The sequence below is a fragment of the Pleurodeles waltl genome, chromosome 10, assembly GCF_031143425.1.
Source record: "Pleurodeles waltl isolate 20211129_DDA chromosome 10, aPleWal1.hap1.20221129, whole genome shotgun sequence".
Lineage (NCBI taxonomy): Eukaryota > Metazoa > Chordata > Amphibia > Caudata > Salamandridae > Pleurodeles > Pleurodeles waltl.
Window position 1 is genome coordinate 486,949,566 of NC_090449.1, and position 24,423 is coordinate 486,973,988.

Genomic DNA, 24,423 nt, shown 5'->3' on the forward strand with positions numbered 1-24,423 from the left:
ATTGCCTGTTTTTATCAAGATAGACTTGTGTTTGAGAAGGGGTTGAAATGCATTTAGGGCAAGGAACACAACCAATAATTCTAAATGGTTTAGGTGATAATTTAGCTGTTTTGAATTCCATTCCCCTTGAATGGTAAGGCTGTTGAGATGAGCTCCACAACCTATCTTTGATGCATCTGTTGTTATTAAGGTCTGCGGCACAGGGTCTTGAAATGACCGCCCCCTCATTAAATTGCTGAGATTCCACCATTGAAGGGAGCTGTGCGTTTGGCAGTATAACAACATTAGACGTTGCAATTGACCCTGTGCTTGAGACCATTGCTGTGAGAGGCACTGTTGTAGTGTTCTAATGTTTAGTTTTGCATGGAGTATTAATGCTTTGTAGGATGCCATCATTCCCAATAGTTTCATGATAAATCTTACAGTGCATTGTTGATTTGGCTGCATTTGTGGTATGAGGTTTTGGAAAGCTTATATCCTTTGTCTATTTGGATAGGCTTTTTCCGTATTGAAAATAGCACCTAGGTAAGGTTGCACCTGTGCTGACTAAAGATGGGATTTTTGGTAGTTGAGAGTGAACCCTAATGTTTCTACTGTGTATTGAGTGTGTTGTTGACATTGTATAATATTGCTTGATATTATTAGCCAATCGACTAGCTAAGGAAATACATTTATGTGTTGTCTTCTTAGGTAAGATGCTACTACCGCTAGACATTTTGTGACTACTCTTGAAGCTGTTGTAATGCCGAGTGGTAGAAATTTGAATTGGTAATATCTTCCTGCTATCACAAACCTTAGGTATTTTCTTTAAACTGGATGGATGGGCATATGGAATTACGCATGTTTGAGGTCTAATGCAGTCATGTAATCTTGTTTTTGTAGTAGTGGAATGACGTCCTGCAGAGTTACCATGTGAAAGTGCTGTGACAGGATATATAGATTTAGTGATCTGAGATCAAGAACGGATCTGAGAGTGCCAACCTTTTTGGGAATGAGGAAGTATAGTGAGTATACCACTGTTCCTTGTTGAGATTTTGGGACTAATTCTATTGCCTCTTTCAGGAGTAGCGATTGTACTTCTTGTAATAGAACATTGTGTTCTAGGGACAACCGGTGATAACGTGGAGGAATGTTTGAAGGGTACAAATCAATTCTAGGCAATAACAATTGCGCATAATTGAAAATACCGATTGGTCTGTGGTGATATTTTGCAATTGGGAGTGGAATTGCACAGGAGATGTGTGGGGTTGTGGCATGCTTTGTAAGTCACTGTTTTGATGGGGTAGTGACATGTTTTGAGGCCTGGAATTTGTCTCTGGCTCTAAAGTATTGGCCTCTATAGGAGCCTCTAAATCTCCCTCTCTGACACTGTTGTTGACCTTGTTTAGCCTGGGAGGTAGAAGCCTCTGTAGATTGTGGTTTTAATCCTCCTCTAAATTGCTGCTTGCGAAAGGAGCCTCTGTAAGGTGTTGTATATAAGGCTCCCATTGCTTTAGCAGAGTCTGAGTCCTTCCTGAGTTTTTCTATTGTGGTGTCACCCTCAGGACCAAACAGGTGTTTCTTACTGAAAGGCATATTTAGGACTACCTGCTGTATTTCTGGTTTAACTCCTGAAGAACGTAACCATGCATTTTTGTGTATGGTTATAGCAGTATTCACACTTCTAGCTGCTGTATCTGCAGCATCAAGGGCAGACCTTATTTGCATTATTACTAATTGCCTGACCCTCTTCAACAATTTGTTGAGCCCTTTTTTGATGTTCCTTTGGCATGTGTTGTAATTTCTCCTGCATCTCGTCCCAGTGAGCTCTATCATACCTTGCTAGCAAGGCTTGTGAATTTGCAATGCGCCATTGGTTAGCTGCCTGTGTAGCTACCCTCTTGTCAGCAGCATCAATTTTTCTGCTTTGTCAGGGGGAGGGGCATCCCCTGACGATTTGCTATTAGCCCTTTTTATGGCAGCACTGACAAACAGTGAGCCTGGAGGTACCTGATGTGTAATATAAGAAATTACAAGGGAGACCCTTTGTCACCAAAGTTAAACTTGAACAATCTTCCTCTGCAGATACAGTCACTAAGGCTCTCATGTACAAAGACCCCATTTAAGGAATCAAATTGTGGCAAATAACGATTCACAATTTGTGATTCCTTGAATGGAATGTACAAAAAGGCTTTGCTAGAAGTGGTTGCAATCCACGCACTGACTTCTAACAAATCCATTCATATTTTGAGAATCAACCTATATATTATTGGGTTCGTTCTCAAAATACTGATTCATAGTGGGTCACAATGTGACATACGATTGGCTAAAATGACTAGTATGGGGGCCTGCTGGGGTCAGCACACAACATTAAAAAAAAAAAAGGATTTTCATATATATATATATATATATATATATATATATATATATATATATATATATATAAATAAAAACACTAGATGGCGGAAACATGCATAGCATGTGTATCTGCAGCTACACATGCCATCGAACACACATATATATATATGGAAAATGTCACTTACCCAGTGTACATCTGTTTGTGGCATGTTCCGCTGCAGATTCACATGCTATGCACAGGTCCTGCCAACTAGTGTTGGGCTCGGAGTGTTACAAGTTGTTTTTCTTCGAAGAAGTCTTTTTGAGTCACGGGACCAAGGGACTCCTCCTTTTCGGCTCCATTGCGCATGGGCATCGACTCCATCTTAGATTGTTTTCCCCGCAAAGGGTAAGGTAGGAGTGATAGTGTAAAGAAAGAGATGTCCATGCAATGGAATAAAGGTGTATATACATATGTACAAATTTTAAATGTAACTTGAACAGCTACAGGCTTCCAGGGAGGAGGGAGGGCGCATGTGAATCTGCAGCGGAACATGCCATGAACAGGTGTACACTGGGTAAGTGACATTTTCCGTTCGATGGCATGTGTAGCTGCAGATACACATGCTATGCATAGACTACAAAGCAGTTCTCCTCCCCTAAGCGGTGGTCAGCCTGTAGGATTTGAATTTGTTTGAAATAGTGTTCTTAGTACAGCCTGTCCTACTGTGGCCTGTTGTGTTGCTAACACATCTACACAGTAATGCTTGGTAAATGTATGAGGTGTTGACCAAGTGGCTGCTTTGCAGATTTCTGTCATTGGTATATTTCCTAGAAATGCCATTGTTGCTTCTTTTTTCTAGTGTAATGCGCTTTTGGTGTAATTAACAGCTGTCTTTTAGCCTTTAGGTAGCAGATTTGGATACATTTCACTATCCATCTGGCTATGCCTGTTTTGATATAGGATTACCAGTATGGGTTTTTTGGAATGCGACGAACAACTGTTTAGTTTTCCTAAATGAATTTTGTTCTGTCAATGTAATACATTAAAGCTCTCTTAATTTCTAATGTATGTAGTGCTCTTTCTGCCACTGAGTCTGGCTGTGGGAAGAAGACTGGAAGTTCCACTGTTTGATTTAAATGAAACTGTGAGATGAATTTTGGTAGAAATGTAGGGTTGGTGCGAAATACAACCTTATGTTTGTGTACTTGTATAAAGGGTTGTTCAATAGTGAATGCTTGTATTTCACTAACTCTCCGTAATGAAGTTATTGCCACTAGAAATGCTACTTTCCAAGTTAGGAATTGAATCTGACATGAGTGCATGGGTTCAAAGGGTGGACCATTGAGTCGTGTGAGTACAATGTTAAGATTCCATGAGGGTACTGGTGGTGTTCTTGGAGGTATGATTCGTTTTAGACCCTCCATGAAAGCTTTGATGACTGGCACTCTAAATAGAGATTTGGTTTGTTTATTTTGCAAATAAGCAGAAATTGCTGTGAGATGTATCTTGATGGATGAAAAAGCTCAATTTCCTGTTTGTAGGTTGAGTAAGTAACTTACAATGTCTTGTATGGCTGCATCTAAGGATGTTATGTGTTTTGCTTGAAAGTAGAAAACAAATCTTTTCCATTTGTTAGCATAAAACTGCTTGGTGGTAGGTTTTCTTGCCTGTTTAATCACTTCCATACATTCTGGTGGAAGATTTAGATATCCAAACTCTAAGATTTCAGGAGCCAGATTGAGCATTGTTGGATTGGGGTGTCTGATATGTTGTTTGTTTTGTGTCAACAGGTCTGGTCTGTTTGGGAGTTTGATGTGTGCTACTACAAACAGGTCTAACAATGTGGTGTACCATGGTTGACGTGCCCACGTTGGTGCTATATGTATGAGTTTTAGTTTGTTTTGATGCAGTTTGCTGACCAAAAATGGAATGAGCGGGAGAGGAGGAAAAGCGTAAGCAAATATCCCTGACCAATTGATCCATAGAGCATTGCCCTTCGATAGGGGATGTGGGTGTCTGGATGCGAAGTTTTGGCATTTTGAATTTTCGCTTGTGGCGAACAGATCTATGTTTGATGTTCCCCACTGTTGAAAGTATCATTGAAGTACTTGAGGTTGAATCTTCCACTCATGTGTTTGTTGATGATTTCTGCTGAGAACATCTGCGAGTTGGTTGTGTATCCCTGGAAGGTATTGTGCTACGAGGTGAATTTAGATGTGTATTGCCCATTTCCACATTTTTTGAGCTAGGAGGGAGAGTTGGGACGAATGTGTCCCTCCTTGCTTGTTAAGGTAATACATAGTGGTCATGTTGTCTGTTTTTATCAGGACATTCTTCTGAGTGAGAAGAGGCTGAAAAGCTTTGAGTGCTAGGAAGACAGCTAACAGCTCTAAGTGATTTATGTGTAGCTGTTTGTGTTGGGCATCCCATTGTCCTTGGATGTTGTGATTGTTGAGGTGAGCTCCACAGCCAATCATTGATGCATTTGTTGTAATTATGGTCTGAGGCATAGGGTCTCGAAATGGACGTGCTTTGTTTAGATTTGTGGAATTCCACCACTGAAGGGACATGTATGTTTGGCGGTCCATCAACACTAGATCTTGAAGTTGACCGTGTGCCAGTGACCATTGTTGTGCAAGGCACTGTTGTAAGGGCAGCATGTTTAGTCTTGCATGTGGAACTATTAGAATACATGATGCCATCATTCCTAACATTTTCATGACAAAACTGACAGTGTACTGTTGACCTGTCTGTATCTGTGCGATTGTATTTTGGAATGCTTGTATTCTTTGCGTATTTGGACTTGCTAGCGCTTTTTGAGTATTTAGTGTTGCACCTAAATACTGTTGTATTTGCAACTTTTGGTAATTTATTGAGAACTCTAGCGTGTGCAGGGTTTGTCATATGTAATGCGCATGGGTTTTGACACTGCTTATGACTGTTTGATTTTATTAGCCAATCATCTAGATATGGAAAGACATGTATATGTTGTCTTCTTAGATAGGCGGAAGCTACTGCTACGCACTTTGTGAATACCCTTTGAGCTGTTGTTGTTCCGAAGGGTAACACTTTGAACTGATAGTGCTTTCCTTGAATGACAAACCTGAGATATTTTCTGGGCACTGGATGGATGGGTGTATGAAAGTACGCAACCTTGAGGTCTAATGTTGCCATGAAATCGTGTTTTTGAAGTAGTGGAATAACATCCTGGAGAGTTACCATGTGTAAGTGTTCTGGCAGGTTGTAAAGGTTGAGGGTCCTGAGATCTAATATTGGTCTTAGGGTGTCATCCTTTTTGGGAATCAGGAAGTATAGTGAGTAAACTCCCGGCCCTATTTGATTTTGTGGCACAGGTTCTATTGCTTGTTTGAGTAATATAGATTTAACTTCTTCCTGTAACAGGCTGATGTGTTCTGTGGATAATTTGTGTGGTTTTGGTGAAATGATTGGGGGAGTATAAATTCTAGGCAACAACCATTGCGGATATTTGATAGTACCCAATTGTCTGTGGTAATGGTTTGCCAATTGGTGTGGAACTTTTGTAGTCTTCTTCCCACAGGGGAGGTGTGGAGTGGAAGGGGATGAAACAAGTCACTGTTTAGTGTGCTGTGAGGTTTGTTTAGATGTTTGATATTTCCCTCTACTTCTGGGATACTGTTGTCGATATGTGCCCTTAAACCCACCTCATTTGTATTGAGGTTGATAGGTTGGTTTTGCTTGCGATGTGGATGGTTCTGCTGCTTGAGATCTAAATCCACCTCTAAATTGAGGTTTCCGAAAGGATCCCCTGTATGGTGTGGTGTATAGTGCCGGGATAGCTTTTGCGGTGTCTGAATCCTTACACAATTTTTTAATTGCAGTGTCCACTTCTGGGCCAAAAAGTTTTTTTTTTAATTAAAAGGCATATTCAACACCGCTTGTTGGATTTGGGGTTTGAAACCCGAGGACCTGAGCCATGCACGCTGTGTCTGCTGCATCTAGGGCAGACCTAATCTGATTATTGGTGATGGCTTGCCCTTCCTCCACTATTTGCTGTGCCCTTTTTTGATGTTCTTTGGGGAGATGCTGAATTATGTCTTGCATCTCATCCCAATGGGTCCTGTTGTATCTAGCCAACAACGCCTGTGAGTTGGCTATCCTCCATTGATTGGCTGCCTGGGATAACACTTTCTTCCCAGCAGCATCAAATGTCCTACTCCCTTTGTCTGGTGGGGGTGCATCACCTGATGACTGTGAGTTTGCCCTTTTCCTGGCAGCGCTTACTACTACTGAGTCGGGAGGGAGTTGTTGAGTTATGTAGACAGGATCAGGGGGAGGTGGCTTGTATTTCTTCTCTATCCTGGGAGTAATCATCCTTGCTCTAACTGGCTCGCTAAATATCTGATCAGCGTGTTTTAGCATGCCGGGGAGCATAGGAAGCGACTGGTATGTTGAGTGTGTGGAGGAGAGTGTATTAAACAAAAAATCGTCCTCCAGCGGTTCAGTGTGCATAGTGACACTGTGGTATGCTGCAGACCTAGCTAAAACTTGATTGTATCCTGTACTATCCTCAGGTGGTGAAAGCTTAGAGGGATAGCAGTCAGGAATAGGATCTGGATCATAAAGATCCCATGGGTCTACGTTAACTTGTTGCGAGTCAAATGAATGTGATGGTGACTGCATTGGTGTAGGACTGATAGGGGGAGAGATATGCAGGTGTGGAGAGTGAGGAGGAGAATGAGAAGGAGAAAATTGAGGAGGTGGTGGTCTCTCCTTTGTCTGTGGCACTTTAGTTGGAGGCTGTGAAGTGTCCAATTCCTCCTGAAAGGCTAATTTCCTCTTAGGTTTGAGAGTAGGTGCTGTCAGGATTCTGCCAGTTCTTTGTGGATATGAATCCTCGCTTGCCTTTCGTCCATTACTTCAAGTATTGGTTGTACTTGAGGGTCTTCTTCAGAGGTTTTGTGGCTTTCTTTGAGTGTCTTAGAAAGTCCATGCTCCTCTGTGTCACCTGCTCTTTTCGGCTCCGAAGTAGGCTTTTTCCGTATGTTTGCTCGAGTCGGATACGGAGCTTTTCATCGACTCCAATGGTTTCAGAGGAGTGGCCTTTTTTGGTGCCGAACTGGCAGTTTGGGCACCGGGTGTCTTCTTTCGGGTCGAGTCATGGCCTTCCGGCAGTGGCGTACCCAATGCCTTATATTTCGGTCTTTGTGATGGTACAGGGGCAGGCATACTCACGTGCTGTCCTGCCGTGACCGGTCTGTCGTCCTCTGATTCCTGGTCAGAGTCGGAACCTCGAACGGAGACTGCCATCTGCATGAGCTCTTCCTCTTTAGGACGCCACCTCGAGCCTTCGTGCTCTTCTGTCTCAGAGTGTCTTTTTAGATCGGAAGGATCAGCAGGCCTTGCAGTTGTCTTCCCGATGATCTGGGGAAAGGCAAAGATTACAGACAAGGTGTTGGTCTGTATACAGGAATTTGGCGCGGCACCAAGGACAGAACTAGAATTGAGTCCGATCCATGAGGCTTCCACGTGGTCGGCCCAACCAGGCCCAAGTTGGGCACGTGCACCCCAAAGGGCTAGTGGAGATGTCTTTTCCGATGGTACCGATGTGTTGATAGAAGATGTAAACCTAATCGATACGATACCAACGAAAGTGAAGCGTTTTCAAAGTTTTACGAATCAAACTATCGGAGTGAAAGGAAACACGTCCGAACCCGACGGCGGAAAGAAAACAATCTAAGATGGAGTCGATGCCCATGCACAATGGAACCGAAGAGGAGGAATCACTCGATCCCGTGGCTCGAAAACACTTCTTCGGACACTCAGAGTCCAACACTAGATGGCAGAAGTATATGCACAGCATGTGTATCTGCAGCTACACATGCCATCAAACATTATTTTACATATATATGCAGCCCATTTTCCTTAAAGGATTTTTTTTTTTTATTCACATGAGATTGCGCAAGCACCACCCAACAGCTGTGCAGACGAAACCTAAACAGTAGCAGAGGAGGGTAATAAGACAGTGTCTGTTTGGCAAAACATCTAATTCACTCGTGTTCGAAAGGCCTAATGCCAAAGACAAATATGAGACTTTTTAGGGTTGAGCCTGTGACAGCATGCGCTAGTGCATCTGTCTCGCTTGAGAGATGCTGTTGTTAATAAAGGCTTGGAGCCTGCCAGCTGTCCACCATTTGCTGGCATCCCTGACACTCTTCTTTACAACCTCATAATTTGTTACTGTAGGCCTGCCATCATTTCCATTCCTTTTTGTGGAGCAGAGACCAAGTATTGATTGATTCAACTTAATCAGTGGCCGTGCTCTGCTCCCTGTGTGAATGAGGTATTATTTTCTTCTTTTTAAGTTTAAGTGCGATGCAAACAGAAGGCGTGTGACTAGCAAAAACATGCCTAGCAGATCAAACAAAATTGCAGTATTTTATTTTCTATAGTTAACTTTGTTATTTTGCCAAATCTCCTGTTCTCACTTTGCACTCATGTTTTCTTTTCTTTTTGCTTGTGGATGCTGGGCTAAAATAAAGTGGATTATCTTGTTCGAAATATTGCAAAGAGACATTGTTTTTTATGTGTAATTTCTGAAATTATGCTTTAACACATAATTGTGCAGTACACCCCAACCCACTCCACTCCAATCCACCCCACCACACACTAATCCACCCGTTCAATCCAATCCACCTCAGAACATTCCAATTCACTCACCCCAGTCCAATACACCACACTCCAATTCTCACAACCCACCTTCACTCCTTTCTTCCCCACTCAAATTCACCACACTCCAATCCAAAACAATCTGCTCCACTTCAATCTTCCACACTCCAATCTGCCAGACTCCAATCTAAAACAATCTGCCCCACTCCAATCCAAAATGAACTGCCCCACTCCAATCCACTGCAACCTGCCCCACTCCAGTCTGCCCCATTCCAATCCAAAACAATCTGTTCCACTCCAATCCAAAACAAGTCCGCCTCACTTCTGTCTCCTCCACTCCAATTCAAAACAGTCACGCCCCACTCCAATCCAAAACAATTGCCCCCCTCCACTCTTCCCCATTCCAATCCAAAAGAGTCTGCCTTAATCCAATCTGCTTCACTTCAATCCAATCCACCTCAGCCGAATCCACCAACCCCAACCCCATCCCAATCCACCTCACTCCAATCCACTCTACCCCACCTCAACCAAGCCCAATCCACCTCACCCCTAACCAATCCACCCCACTCCCTCCCCCACCACCACCACAATCCACCTCCAATCTACCCCACTCCAACCTGAAACAATCTACCCCAATCCAAAACATCCTGCCCCAATCCAATTCAACACAATCTGCCCTAATCCAATACAACACAATCTGCCCTAATCCAATACAACACAATCTGCCCCAATCCAATCCAATCCAATACAATCTGCTCCAATCCAATACAATATGCCCCAATCCAATCCAATACAATATGCCCCAATCCAATACAATATGCCCCAATCCAACCCACTACAATCCATCCCATTCAGATCTTCCCCATTACAATCCAAATAATCTGCCTTACTCCAAATCCAATCCTCCTCAGCCGAATCCACCAACGCCATCCCAATTCCCTCCACTCCAATCCACCCTCACTCCACTCCAATCCACCCCATACCAATCCATCCCACCTCACCCCAGCCCTATCCACCCCAAACCAATCCATCCCAACCCCCTAATCCGCCTCCAATCTGCCCCACTCCAACCTGAAGCAATCCACTCCAATCTAAAACAATGTGCCACACTCCAATCCAAAACAATGTGCCACACTCCAATCCAAAACAATGTGCCACACTCCAATCCAAAACAATGTGCCACACTCCAATCCACTACACTTAATCCATTTCGCGCCACTCCACTCCAATCCACCCCTCCTCAATGCAATCCACCCCACTCCATCTAACCCACTCCACTAAAGCTAACCCACTCAATCTAACAAACTCTACCCCAACCGAATCCACCCATCTTCTCCAATCCACCCCAGTACCTCAATCCATTCCATCTTATTCCATCCCAATCTACAATGATCCATTCCCTGACGCTCCACTGCACAACACACTCTCCCACTGAACTCTACTCCCCTCTACTCAACTCTATGACACTCTAAACTACTCCACTCGATAACACTCTACTCCAACAAATACAGTCTATGGCATTAGTATACAACATTGCACAAAAACATTGCCAAAGCCAATAGCTTTTGTATAGGCGAGACTTACTGGCTTTGCCAATGCTGGTTTCTTGTAACTTTGTGAGGCCCAATCTGCCGAGCTCTTTCACCCATAACTGAACTAGCCCAGGGAGATGGGAATTACAGAAAGGTAGTTTATGATGCTTATAGCTCCTTTGAAAGGCAGGAAGGAATCATTGCAATGGACACAGCAACGACCACCTCCCCCCTCCTCTTCAAGAACAGCCTTAGTGTGTCTGACATGCTCTTCTCGTTGCCCGGCCTCTCCCCATAACAGTGAATCCTATGCGTCTGAACAGCCCATTAACACTTCAATCTTATGGAAGATTGTGATGGGGCAAGGGGCATCAATGCACAAAAGTGTCTCTAGCACAAACTCCCAAGCTTCCATGGTTTATCCAAATAAAAATACCAAAAATATATATATTTAAACAAAAGCTTAGTTGAATTAACTTTTCCCAAACAATCTTCCACCTGATACAAGCTAAGCAAAGTTTCACAAAAGATTGCTATCCTAAAATGTGGGCCACTTTATCTTGGCTTGCCAGATTCTTTTCTGACCCTGGTGTAAACGCATCCCTTACTCAGATTCCTACCAGATGAAATATGAGTGAGATAGACCTTTCCCTAAATCATATATGATGGGCTAGTTGGACAGGTATTCTGTACACCCTGGGAAATGCCTTCCTATCTGCATCTTTTCCAGTGCAGAAAACATCTTTATGCTATCAGCAGCGTTAAATATGGAGCTAGAGTCCATAAAATACTGTTCAAACCAATGTATGCAAAATAGCGCACCTAGTTTACCTGGTTTCCAATAATATTTAAAAAGATCGAGTGCTGTGAGAATTTAGTTCTCGTTTTTATCTCAGTAGTATAACTATTTTCATCCTGAAGACTGGCAATTATGAACTTGATTTCACACAATCATTGTATAAATATAGGCAAGTTGCAATTTGTTTCATGTTTTCAGTTATCAAAGTAAATTCCAGCACTGGACTCTTCCACCATTCAGTTACATGGTTGCAGTGCACTATAATTCACAGTAATACAAACTCCTAGGATTTAGTGTGCTTACTTTATACCTACTTCCTCTACTACTGGCAGTGTTGCATTATTTTGTAGTCCTTCATATTTGTACCATTTCTTTTGACCCCAGCATTTCCAGATTAAACAAATAAGTAATTCATTTGACTCAATAGTTAATCATTTATTTGACAGAAGTTATCTTTCATTGCTTCTCTAATGATTAGTTATTTACTTTGTTTATGATTATTTTAAGGCAATACAATGTAAAATGTAAGCGTCCTGGTTAATCCTAATCAGCCAGTTTCTCTTTCTGTGAAAGCTGCTGAACTAGCGCACAAGTTGCAGTTTTATAAAGTACCTGACTGCATTTTCTTAACCATGTATGTTTTATACCAATGCATCAACAAGAAATGTTACAAGGTCCAACATTTTGTTCTGTTTTCAGAATGCAGAGAGCATTTATTTTCCTCTTGAATCACTAAGCTCATACTTTTTTTTATCTATAACCGACAACAGGCGAAACAAGCATTGGAAAAGCCAACAGGTCTCCCCTATAAATGAGCTATTGGCTTTTCAATGTGTTTTTGCCATTTTGCACACCAGTGTGGCTGTTGTTCAGCATGGCTAAACGTTAGTGGTGTGAAGTGTACTAGAATGGAATGGGGGAGTAGTGTGTCAGGGTGGATTTGTTAGAGTGTTGTAGAGTGAAGCAGGGAGGAGTAGAGTGTCAGAGGGAAAGAGTTCAGTGGCAGAGAGTGTCGTAGAGTGGGGTGGAGCAGGGTAGACTGGGTTTGAGTGGATGGCAGTAGTGGTGTGGATTGGATAGGTGTGTAGTAGAGTGGGGTGGGGTAGAGGGGGTGGATTGGGGTAGAGTACAGTGGAGTTGGATGAACTGGAGTAGAGTGGGTTGAAATGGGGTGAGGTTGATTGGAGAGGAGAGGATTAGATTTGATTGAGGTGGGTGGATTTGAGTGATAGGACTGGAGTGGACTGGATTGTGGTGTGGCGGATTGGAGTGGAGTGGACTGGACTGGACTGGAATACAGTGGATTAAAATATTGGACTGGAGTTGGGTGGATTGGATTGCATTGTGGTGGATTAGATTTACAGGATTGGAGTGTGATGGACGGGAGTGGGGTGGGGCAGATTGGAGCAAACTGGATTGGTGTGGGGTGGATTGGAGTACTTGGAGTGGGGTGGATTGAAATGGGGGGTGGACTGAGCTGGTGTGTGGTGAGCTGGAGTGGAAAAGATTGGATTTGGGTGGGGCAGATTGGAGTGGGGTGGATTGTGGTGAAGGTGGGTTGAGGTGGAGTGGAATGGATTCGGGTGGAGTGGATGAGATTGGAGTGTAGTAGAATTGGGTGGTTTGGATTGGAGTGGGCTGAAATGAGGTGAGGTGGATTGCGGTAGAAAGGATTAGATTGGATTGAGATGGGTGGATTTGATTGGAGTGAGTAGAATAGGGTGGGTGGATTGGATTGGGGAGAGGTGGACTGGGATGAGGGGGGATTTCACTGGAATGTGGTGGGTTAGACTGGGGTGGGGTCGAGTGGAGTGAATTATAGTTGGGTGGGGTGGATTGGATTAGGATAGAGTGGGGTGGACTGGAGTGAAGTGTGGTGGAGTGGGATAGACTGAATTGGAGTGGGGTGAATTGGAGTGGGGTGGATTGGGGTGGATTGAAATGGGTTGGGGTGCATTGAATTAGGGTGTGGTGGCCTGGAAGGGAATAGACTGGAGTAGGCTAAGCAGGTTGGATTAGGGTGGGTTGGACTAGATTGTGGTGGATTGGGGTGAAGGTGCGGTGGGTTGGACTGTATTGAGGTGGAGTGCACTGGATTGACATGGGGTCAACTGGATTGAGTGGGGTGGCCTGGAGTGGGGTGGGTGGATGAATTGGATTGAGTTGGGTGGACAGAACTGGGATAATATAGGGTGGATTGGATTGGGGTGAGGTGAGGTGGATTGAACTTGGTGGAGTGGAGTGGGATGGGCTGCATTGCGATGAGGTGGATTGGATTTCAGTGCTGTAGGTTGAACTGGGGTGGGATGGGTTGGATTGGGATGGGTGGAGTGGACTGAAATGGGGTAGGAGAGACTGGCATGGGTGGACTCGAGTGGGGTGAACTGGATAGGGATGAGGTGGACTGGGTTGGATTGGAATGGGGTGGGTTGAGTGGGGTGGACTCCATTGAGGTGGAGTGGACTGCACTGAGGTGGGGTGGACTAAATTGGAGTCGGTGGACATGATTGAACTGATTGGGGTGGAATGGAATGGGCTGAATTGGACTGAGTGGGGTGGTTTGGACTGAGTTGGTGGATTGGATTGGGTGGAGTGGACTTGGGTGGAGTGGATTGAAGTGAATTGGGGTGGTGTGGTTTGGATTGGGGTGAATTTTACTGGGCTGGATTGGAATGGTGGGGTGAAATGTGTTGATGTGGGATACATTGGAGTGGGTTGGTGTGGGGCAGGGCAGATTGGATTGTGGGGTGGACTAGAGTGGGATGGATTGTATTGGGGTGGAGTCAGTTGCCGTATTGAAGTGGGGCAGATTGTTTTGGATTGGAACGTAGCAGATTGGAGTGGGGTAGATTGGAGTGGGGCAGAATATTTTGTATTGAAGTGGGGCATATTGTTTTGGATTAGAGTAGGGCAGATTATTTTGGATTTGAGCGGGGCAGTTTGTTTTGGTTTGGAGTAAGACAGACTGGAGTGAGACAGACTGGAGTGAGGCAGATTGGAGTGAGGCAGATTGCTCTGGATTGAAGTGAGGCAGATTGTTTTGGACTGAAGCAGGGCAACTTGTTTTGGATTGGAGTGGTGCCGATTATTTTGAACTGCAGTGCAGCAGATTGTTTGGGATCGGAGTAGAGCAGGTTGTTTTGGATTGGAATGGGGCAAATTTGGAGTGTGAATGATTGAATAGGGCAGATTGTTTTGAATTGGGGCAGATTAGACTGGGGTGGGTTGGGAGGATTGGTATGGGGTGGGTTAGAGTTGATTGTATTGGGATTGAGTGGTTTGGACTAGAGGGGGGTGGGGCGATTGGTTTGGTGTGGGATGAACTCGGTGGATTTGTGTGGGGTGCATCGGGGAGTAATGCACAATCATGTTAAAGCATAATTTCAGGAATTACACACAATAAAGAAACAATGTTGCTTATCATTATTAAGAACAAGATAATCATCAACTTTAGATATCAGCGCCCACAAGCAACAACAAAAGAAAACATGAAAACATGAGTGCAAAGTATGAAAAGACAACTTTGCAAAATAAATTAAAGTTAGCTATAGATAATAAAACTCAGCAATTTTGATTGCCATGCTGGACACGTTTTTGCCAGTCACATGCCTTCTGCTTGCAGGGCACTAGAAGTTAAAAATAACAAAACAGTACCTACATCAGGAACACCAGATTGGCACTGATTAAGATGAATTAGTCAGTGCCTAGTCCCTGCTTCACAGAGAGGAATGGAAATGATGCTAGGCCTGCAGTGACAAATTATGAGGCTGTAAAGAAGAGTGCCACACAAGCCAATAAATGGTAAGTAACGGCCTGGCACCAAACACTTCATAGTAGACAAGACTCTCATAAGCAAGATGCATGCACTAGCATAAGCACTCACAGGCGTGCCCCTAAAAATTAAGTAGTCTGAAGCAAATAAAAATAAATATTAGTGAAATAAAATCAAAACAAGGTCATGTATAACAACGCATGGGATGGTCTCCATTTATGCATAACAGTCACAGCAATCCTTAGATTTGCAGTTTGGGATTCTCGTTATTACTAAACATTAACATGGTCCCCCTCTACACCTGTAGCATAAACCTGCTTTCCTTTGCTTTCATCTATATGATCAATGACGCAAGAAGTACTGCAGGCCAAGAAGCAGGCAAGATTCTTTGGGAACACAACGTTTATCACTGTATCACTCACCCTTAATGTAAAGGAATTCAAATTTGCGACACTAAGGCCCAAATTATGAACTTGGCGGGATACCCCGCCGTCAACCGTCCCGGTGATCAACGGAAGACCGCCATTGGCGGCGGTCGGCATCCCGCTAAATAATGACGCCTGGAGCCTCTAAGCCATTGATGGTGGTGAGGGCCGCCAGGCGCCATGCTGGCGGTCAGTGGTGAGGGTGGATGCTGCTCCACCCTCACCGCCACGTCAGTTCAGCCATTTCCACGCCTATAATGATGAATTCATAGGCGTGGCAGTGCAGGGAGAGATGGCAATGGCGGCGGAGCAGCAGCCAGGGAGCCAGTTCCTTTCCAGAGCAGCGCGACAGAAAAGGTAAGTGGTGTCCGAGAGGGAAGGGGGGCGTGTGTGTGTGTGCGAGTGCATGGGGTTGTGCGTGTGTGTATGTGGGGGGGGGGTCTGAGTGTATCTATTCATGATTGCATATAGGTGAATGTGTGCATGATGCCGTGGGGGTTTGGGAGGGACCTGTATGTAGGGGTGGGGGATGGTGAGGGTTGAGCTGGGGGGGCCTACATGGGGTTTTGGGGTTGGAGGGTTGGGGGGGGTCAGTTTTCAGGGTATTGGTTCAGAGCTAGGGGTTTGTGTAGTGGCAAGGGGTGGGAGCTTGGCTTGTAACATACAGGTGACAGGAATGGTTATTCCTGTCACCTGTATGCTTTCTGCCGGGGATTACCTGGCGGGGTATCCCACCAGGAAATCCCAGGTGGAAATGGGATCAAAATCCCAACGCCGATCCGGCCTACACCGCTGGGTCGAATGTGCCTACAGTCGGCCCAGTGGTCGAACCTGGCCTGGCGGGGGGTGGTAGTGAACTGTCTGCTTTGCAGCCAGTCAAAGGCATGGCTTCACACTTGTTCAAGTTCACCTTGTAGCCCGAAAGGCAAGAGAATTGAGAAACCAGTGTAGTCAGGGTGTCAAGGGAGAACTTTGGATTAGAGGGTGGCAAGATGTTGCCCACATATAATGATATTTTGGATATACCACCTGGGGTTGTTATACTGTGTTTGTCGTGAGAATTACAGATATCAATTGATGAGGGCCCTACAGATATGCCCCTTGATTTAGTGAAGGGTGGAAAAGCATGAGCATTACATGTCGCCCTTGCTGTCGGCTCAATGTATTGCTTAGGTACCCAGGCTAGGAAAGTGGGCCCTCTGCCTGCGTGTTTTAATACCTGGAACATGTAGTTCCAATCCACCCTGTCAAATACCTTCTTGGCTTCCAGGACAACCAACAGTTTCTTATCCACATCATTACACACTTGCCAGAGCACATGAGAAAGGGCCCAAAGAGGGGACATGGAAGTGCGATGAGGGACAAATTAGACCTGATCTCAATGCATGAGAGAGGGAAAGACCCTCTTTAGAAGGATGGCCAGTAATTTAGCCAGGATTTTTGTATCATCATTAAGAAGAGATCAGGCCTATAGTTTGGACAGTGCAGGGGATCTTTTCTTGATTTAGAAAAGAGTGTAATTATCACACTATCGGATACCGCTTGCAGGCTGGGTGAAGGATGCAGCTCTGAAAAAACCTGGCAGGGGAGAGATGCCAAAAGGTCCTTATGCATCTTATAGAACTCAGAGGGGTATCTGTTGGGGCCAAGAGACATGCACAGTATTCCCTCTACGAATTCCTTGACCTCTTCCCTGTGTGAAAGGGAGATCCAGTTGTGACCATTGCAGAGTATGGCATGTTGTGCCAAGAAGTGTTCTATGTCAGTAGTAGCACTAATGCTTTCTGAGGTCACGAGGGCTGCATAATGTGAGTGGAAGGTCTTTAAGATGTGCAGCGGGTGCATGTGGGGTGAGCCATCTGTGTGAGGGATAGCCGGTATGGTACGGGATGCTTCCTACTGGTTGGCCTGTAAGGCTAGAGGGTGTACAACCTTCTTCTCCCTCGCACAGTGGTGTTGTTTAGGGTATAAAAGTGTTTTCTCTGCTCTGGTGGTGTACAGAGAGTTGAAGTTGTGTTTAGCCCACAACAGGACTTTCAGTGTTGGTAGAGTGGGTGTGGAGGACTATTGGGATGTGAGTGCATGGAAATCTTGCTCTAGTGTGCAATGCGCTTGGAGGGCCTCACATGTTTTGCAGACCTTGTCCTGCTTTAAGCCTATCCCTGATGGTCACCTTCCAGCTGCTCAGAGGATCGCCGGAGAGGACACCTTCTCATGGTTTTGGTCCAGATACACCTGAAGGTGATCATTGAGGCGCTGCTTATCTGTTAGTTTATAGTGAGAGAGGTACAGCTTCCACTGCACTGGTGGATCTGATCAGTCCCAGGTGAAGCCATACATGTTTTGCATCATGGTCTGATTCTGCTGAGGGGATAATAGCTGCAATCAATCAATCAAACATTTATAGAGCTCAACAAATCACTGTGAGGGTCTATGCGCTGGAGCTGTATGCTGGTGCACTGAGGAAAGGGCATTAGAACATCCAGGTCTTTAGTTCTCTTCTGAATTGCTGGAGTGACGGTTTGGTCCTGAGGTGCCGGGGAGGTTGTTCCAAGCCTTGGCTGGCAGGTGCGAGAAGGAGAGTCCTCTACTGTTGGCTCAATGGATCTAAGGGATGTCTGCCAGGCAAAGGGAAGCTGATCCGTGGTGTTTCATTGGTTGATGGAAGGTCAGGTGTTTGTTGATGTATGTCGGTCCTTTGTTGTGTAGGGCTTTGTAAGCGTGGGTCAGCATCTTGAACTGGCATCTCTTCTGAATCAGGAACCAGTGTAGTTTTCTTGAGATGGGGTGTGATGTGGTCCCTTCTGGAGAGGTTAAATATGAGTCTTGCTGCTGAGTTCTGTATTGTCTGGAGTCTCTTCAGGAGGCATGGTGTGATTCCTACCTACAGCATGTTTCTGTAGTCTAGTTTGCTGGTGATGAGGGCCTTCATGATGGTCCTTCTGGGGTCTACTGAGAGCCACCTGAAGATCAGGACCTTTCTGAGCCTGTCACTGATTGTCTTGCTTCCGAGGTTGAACATGCAGTGGGGGCAAGGGTCCTTGGGTGCTCCCGAGTGTACGGAGTTCATGATGGAGATAATGGGGGTTATTCTAACTTTGGAGGAGGTGTTAATCCGTCCCAAAAGTGATGGAAAAGTGACGGATTTACCACCAGCCGTATTACGAGTCCATTATATCCTATGGAACTCGTAATACGGCTGGTGGTATATCCGTCACTTTACCGTCACTTTTGGGACGGATTAACACTCCTCCAAAGTTAGAATACCCCCCAATGTCTTGTGTGTGGAGGAGTTCCCAATGGGTGAGGAATTGTTTGGAGTTGGTGTTTGTGCATGTGAGCTGGTTGATGCTATCTGCGGAAGAGGGTTGTCCGAGATCTTGTTATGGAAGAAGTCTGCAAGTCTGTTGCACAGTTTCTGGGAAGGAGTGATGTTCTCAGTGGATGCAGGATTGGTGAACTCCTTCACAATGGCGAAGAGTCCTTTGCTGTGGTTTGTTGCCGGCTTTGATGCGGCATTCTTCTTAGTTTCTTTCAGGACTTAGAGCCAGTATGTAGTCTCAAAGGAAACCCAGCGTGTCTTCGCCTTCTAGCTTCTCTGGAGCCCATGAAAAATGGAAATTGTCATGCCAATTTCAGTCCTCTCGCTCCACAATCTTTTACTGACAGTACCAAGGATACTGTTCCCAATCTATTGCTTAAGATAGTTAGTGGTCTACGCAATCCAAGTGATTCCACTCCAGTGAGACAGGCATTGAAAGAGGCCAGGCCGTGGTGGATGGACTGAACATCCTTCAAGGTCTTGGAGGTGTTGTCGGCTACCTCTTTCATAGTGGTTCTAAGACTGGATAGTTCTTGTAAGGATAGCTTCCAGGAGTGTGTTATGTCTTTCTGTTTGTCTGCCATTGCTTCAGTGAAAGAAGTTGCCTGGAAGGCTTCAACATTGTAGTTTGTTGGACAGGAGGGGGCTGGCAAGGCGAAAGAACGTGAGGGCCGGCAGTGCACACCCAGAACAGCCTCAGAGAGCAGGGTGTGGCAGGCAGGTGCACTGGCGAGCAAACTAGGACTAAGAAAGCCACTACCAGAACACTGGGATTAGGACAGGCAATGGGCTCCCCTTGGTCTTTGGAGAAGGATTTCTGGAGATGGCATGTAGCTAGGCAGTTGTGGAAGTTGCAAATGATGGTTCCAAGCAGGACTAGAAGGGCAGAGGTGGTAGGGGAGATTCTCTGGGGTGGAGGGCACTGACAGTGTGCGGTGGAGTGCAGTTCTAGACAGGAGGCCGATAAGTGGTCACCATTCTGAAATTCCTGGTATCCGAGTCCGTAGCCCTGGTAGTGAACCGGGACATGTAACAGCTGTCAATAAAAGCTGGCCGCTAGCCTGCTATGGGTCAGTCCCTTGAGCTTGGCACCACAAATAATATCCATCATTTGAGATGGGGGTCAGATACCTGGTACTTCAGGCTAGTGGCAGCTGGCATGATGCAAAGTAGAACAGTGTCCATCGATGTCCGTGACGTCTTTTGCCCTATTCCACCTGTCAAGTCCTAAGTCCCACCACAAACTGCATTGGTGCTAGCTTCTCCTGCACACGCAGTGCCCGACAGGCTGAGTTACCCTGCCCGCTCCATCCAACAATCACTAGTGAGGCAAGGGGGAGGGTGGTGGAGCTAGGCCCTCTGTGTAAGAGGACTCAAGCAGAAACAGCTGCTTCCCCAGCCGCCAAGAGGGCTAGGTGTCTCACTGTGTCCCCCTTGCTTCCCAGTCCCAGTTGCCTGGCCTGTGGAGTTAGACCCTGGGCATCGTAATCCAGAGGGGGAAATAAAGAGGGGGGATGAAAGAGGAAATAAAAGTGGAGTCCAATCATCAGGTCTAAGACCTATGGTAAGTTAGGTGGTGGTGCAGGCCATCGTCTCTGCCAGGTTCAGGTTAGGCCGTCAAAGCCTCAACCGCCCTCCATTTGCTGGGGCCAGCAAGCTGGAGAAGAGTGGCCCGCCAGGCAGACAGCCCAGCCAGCCTCCGCTGCCTTAGTGGTTTACAGGCAGCACTGATGCAGAGGCCGCTGCCTGAGAAGTTGTGTCTGCAGGCCGGCAGGAAGAAGCGCTTCAGCCGAGCCTTGATTTCATAGACCTCCCCGCCCGTAAACTTGTTTATATATCATTCACATTAGCTGCAAAATCCATCCTCTCTCTACTAAAAATTGAGGTTTTCAGGATACCCTTTAAGCCTTGCAGACAAAGAACAACGTCACAGTGGCTGATTGCTCTTGGGGGACTACAGCACTTAAGTAACAGTGGCTGGTGTTACTTGCTTGTTGTACCTTTAAATCTTCAGCCGCTCATTCCCCTTACTTGGCACAGAATGTAGGTCTGACAAGAAATGAGTAATGGTGGGTGGATAAACTTGGTTTTCTACAATTCACTACCAAATAATAGGTTGGGCATCCTTTGTGAATCACTCTCACACCAAAAGGTTTAATGGTATTAAGATTTTTTTTTACAATGTGATCAATATTATTCAGCAGAAGATGAAGAGTGAAGGAATTAGCTCAAGAGGCAGAGGGAGTGCCTTCAAAAAAGGTGGGGTTAGAACAGAGAGATGTCAGCCACCAGTGCTTGCATTTCTTTTTAAACAGAATTTATAGGTTTTGAGACAGGAGCACTGCCCCTGTAAGGGAATACATTATAAACATATATGCAAACAAAATGCAAGTCCCTGCATGTAGAATCCACCCCCAACCTCTTCCCCTGGTGACTAAGTGTGACAATAATGAAATTAGCACGAATCACCCCAACATATCATATACTCGTATTAACCAAAGAAGGTTCAAACTTAATTTCCAACGTTCATTACATAGGGAGGATACCCTCTACTCAGCCCAGGTCTGCCACACCGTGGCATGCTTCTGCAGGCAACACCATGGTCTGTATACTGCTATTTGCAAACCCATGCAATGAGCCATCTCCTTCCTCCACTCTGCCAAAGAAGAGGGAGTCGTGGCTTTCCATTCCCTCACTATTTCAAGCTGCCAAATATCATCCCCAGGAAGAGCAGCATTATTGTGTACCAGTTACCACCCAGAGTACAGTTATAATGCAGGTCGGTGAGTTTGGCGTCTTTGGTATAGTCTGCCCAGGATTCCTTCCAGGCAAGAAGTCACCAAGTGCCAGAACAAGTCCAAGACAGGACAGCCCCACACGGTATTTAGGAATCTCCCCTCTGCGGTACTATATTGAGAAGGATAGGGGAAGCAATAACCCCCATTCTCCCTGAGCCTCAGTTCATTCCTCACCGTCATTTTCTTCCAGATCAGCTTTGCATGCCCTCCCTCAGGAGAGTCGGCACAGGCTCAAGGTTACGCTCCTTTGCAACCCTAGCATCAGGGGACACAAATACACCCAGCTATATGAAAACCCTAGTGTCAATTTGCAGTTGAGCCACCTAATCTAAGCTCTGCCGGTAGACATTTACCGGGGACACTATAGATTTGGAGATATTGATGTGAAGCATGAAGTATCTCTGAGAAATGCACAACATTTTTAAGAAACAGGGTCTGCCATGTTCGGGGTCGGTTATGAAAAAAAGAACATTAGGGTCCTGCATGTTTGGGGTCAGTTATGAAGAAAAGAACATCACTGGTGTATAACACTATTCTGTCTGAGGCCCCATATCCACACTTGAACCCGCACACCCAGGCGCCCATTCCCACCCACACAGCCAATGGCTCCATAGCAAGAGCAAATAGCAAAAGGGAAAAAGGACATCACTGCCTAGTCCCCTGCTGGATAGTGCTTGCATTTCTGATATTGATGACAAAGTTAGGTCATGATAGCTGAACCTACTGGATAATCACTTCTGGATAAAGGAAGATGAAAAACAGAGCATCAGAGGGCGTATCACAGAGATACACTTAAAACAACTTGGTACTTAATAGGAAGGCTATAAGGTGATGCATGACAAAAACTATTTTGTAGAGCCTGCGGTCTATGAAGTTGACACTAAGCAGTCTCAATTACAATAAGCTTGGATAGTCTAAGCATGATTGTAGGACAGCTCAACTATGGCTGTAATGGTTCACAAAGGGTAAATCCTACCTTACAATAGGAATGTGCAACATATAGCTGGGCACACCACTAAAGAAATCCATAATGATAAGGTACCATAAGAGTCCATTAATGCCTAGATTACTCACAGTTTGAGCTGGATGTTCTAAGGTAGGCCCTAAAGAATTGCTTAACATATGAATGTCAGTTTTGCTCAATCAGTCTTTTCCGGTGTCTGCTCCTCTGCTCTCTACACTGCATGCAGAAGCCAGGAAAGATGCATCTGACAGCAATTCACTATCCGGGCATATGGGCAGTGATGACCACTGATTTACCTTGCAATTTTCTTTCTCTAGTGAGAAGGATGCTGCCTGGTAGTTAGGGGAGGGTTTTCCTACTGGTAAATGACCTGATTTAGATAACATTGAATAATTTTTGGAGCATCAATATTTCCCGCCGTGATTATTAATTCCGATCAGTTTCTAGTATATTGATCAATTATGGTGCCAGTATGCACCCTTTCATAACACAATGCTAGGACTCAAAACTTTTGTTCTTATTTAACAGGGAGACATATTATGATGTATGTTTTAACTTAAATTGTCAAATTTACGAAGATGAGGCCTGGTATTCATAGCTTCCCCAGCACAGGCCACAACAGTGACCTCTATATATGGCATTGAATGCAGTTTAAAATCTATGAATGTGGAGTGTGATGTGGAACTTTCTCAGAGGAGACAATTATGCTATACTGGTGAGAGCTAAAAAGTTATATAAAAGGGGACGGCTCTGAATAAACTTCACCTGGGAAACAGTATTTAATTTTTTTTAATTTATTTTTTAAAGTAAAATCCAGTTACAGGTGAAAGTGAGGGGTCAGAATTGAATAGCCATATTAATAACTATTAAAGTGAGAGGTTCCATGCTGTGTTTAATTCTGTATCCGTTAACAAAAAGGTAAAAACCAACAGTCACAGTAAACATACAAAACTGCTACCAACCATTGTCAATTCTTAGAAAATCATTACTTTGCAACATTCTTACATTACAATAGCCAACAGCACATTTAAAATAAGTACATGACTTACTGCCTACTAAATTGGCAAGGGAAGAATCCAAGTCGCCTCCCAGGACTTTGCTTGATCCGGATGCATTCATGGACATTGAAATCGGAGACCCTGAAGACTGGGCAGCAGGGACCATTGGCATGAGCAGATCACCTAGACCATCAAACCCTGGAACAAATATAATATTTGTCTCAGAACAATGCGTTTAAAGGTGTATTTCATGAAAAAGAAAAACACTTGAGTACTTCTTTGTGTTACCAAATAAGTTAACTTTTTACCCCATATTTATATTATAGCCTCTTAAAGAACTGAATGTTTAAAACATTATGAAATGTTAAGCAATCTTCTTAACTTTATACTGCAGTGTAGCAGTACTCAAATCCTAGGTCCTTGTTAAACACAATTCTCATCAAAAACAGTTCAACATTCTACATCAAGTGGACTTAGTTTAGTTCTAATGAAAGTAACACAAAGTAACAACTTGTCGATCATGATTATCTACAAAAAAGAATAATTTGTTAGGTAGACACATATTGATAATTTCTCTTAACAAATTATCACCATCGTAATTCCACCCTTGACCAGAATCGCGCTGTACACAAATGTGGCAGATGTTAAAAAGGTGTGCATGTTATCTCTTTATTCTTCATCTAAAGAAGTACTATCAAAGAAATTAAGCAATTCAGAATAGGCTCATCAATAACTTTAAATGTAATGTGCAGAGTATTTCGAGTATTTGGTCATCTATGTTTGCAGTGTGCACCAGAGAACACTGGGAAAGGTGACTGCTCCCCATAAGTGCCATTTCTAAGAGC

General features: G+C 44.7%; 1 protein-coding gene across 1 annotated transcript in view; it reads right to left on the minus strand.

Moving 5' to 3' along the window:
• Nucleotides 1-24,423, minus strand: part of LOC138261642 (clathrin coat assembly protein AP180-like) — a 349,054-nt gene that overhangs the window by 77,881 nt on the left and 246,750 nt on the right. Inside the window, exon 12 of the mRNA XM_069210792.1 lies at nucleotides 23,630-23,776. The gene's annotated coding sequence lies outside the window, so the exon portion shown is untranslated. The remainder of the gene's footprint in view (nucleotides 1-23,629; nucleotides 23,777-24,423) is intronic.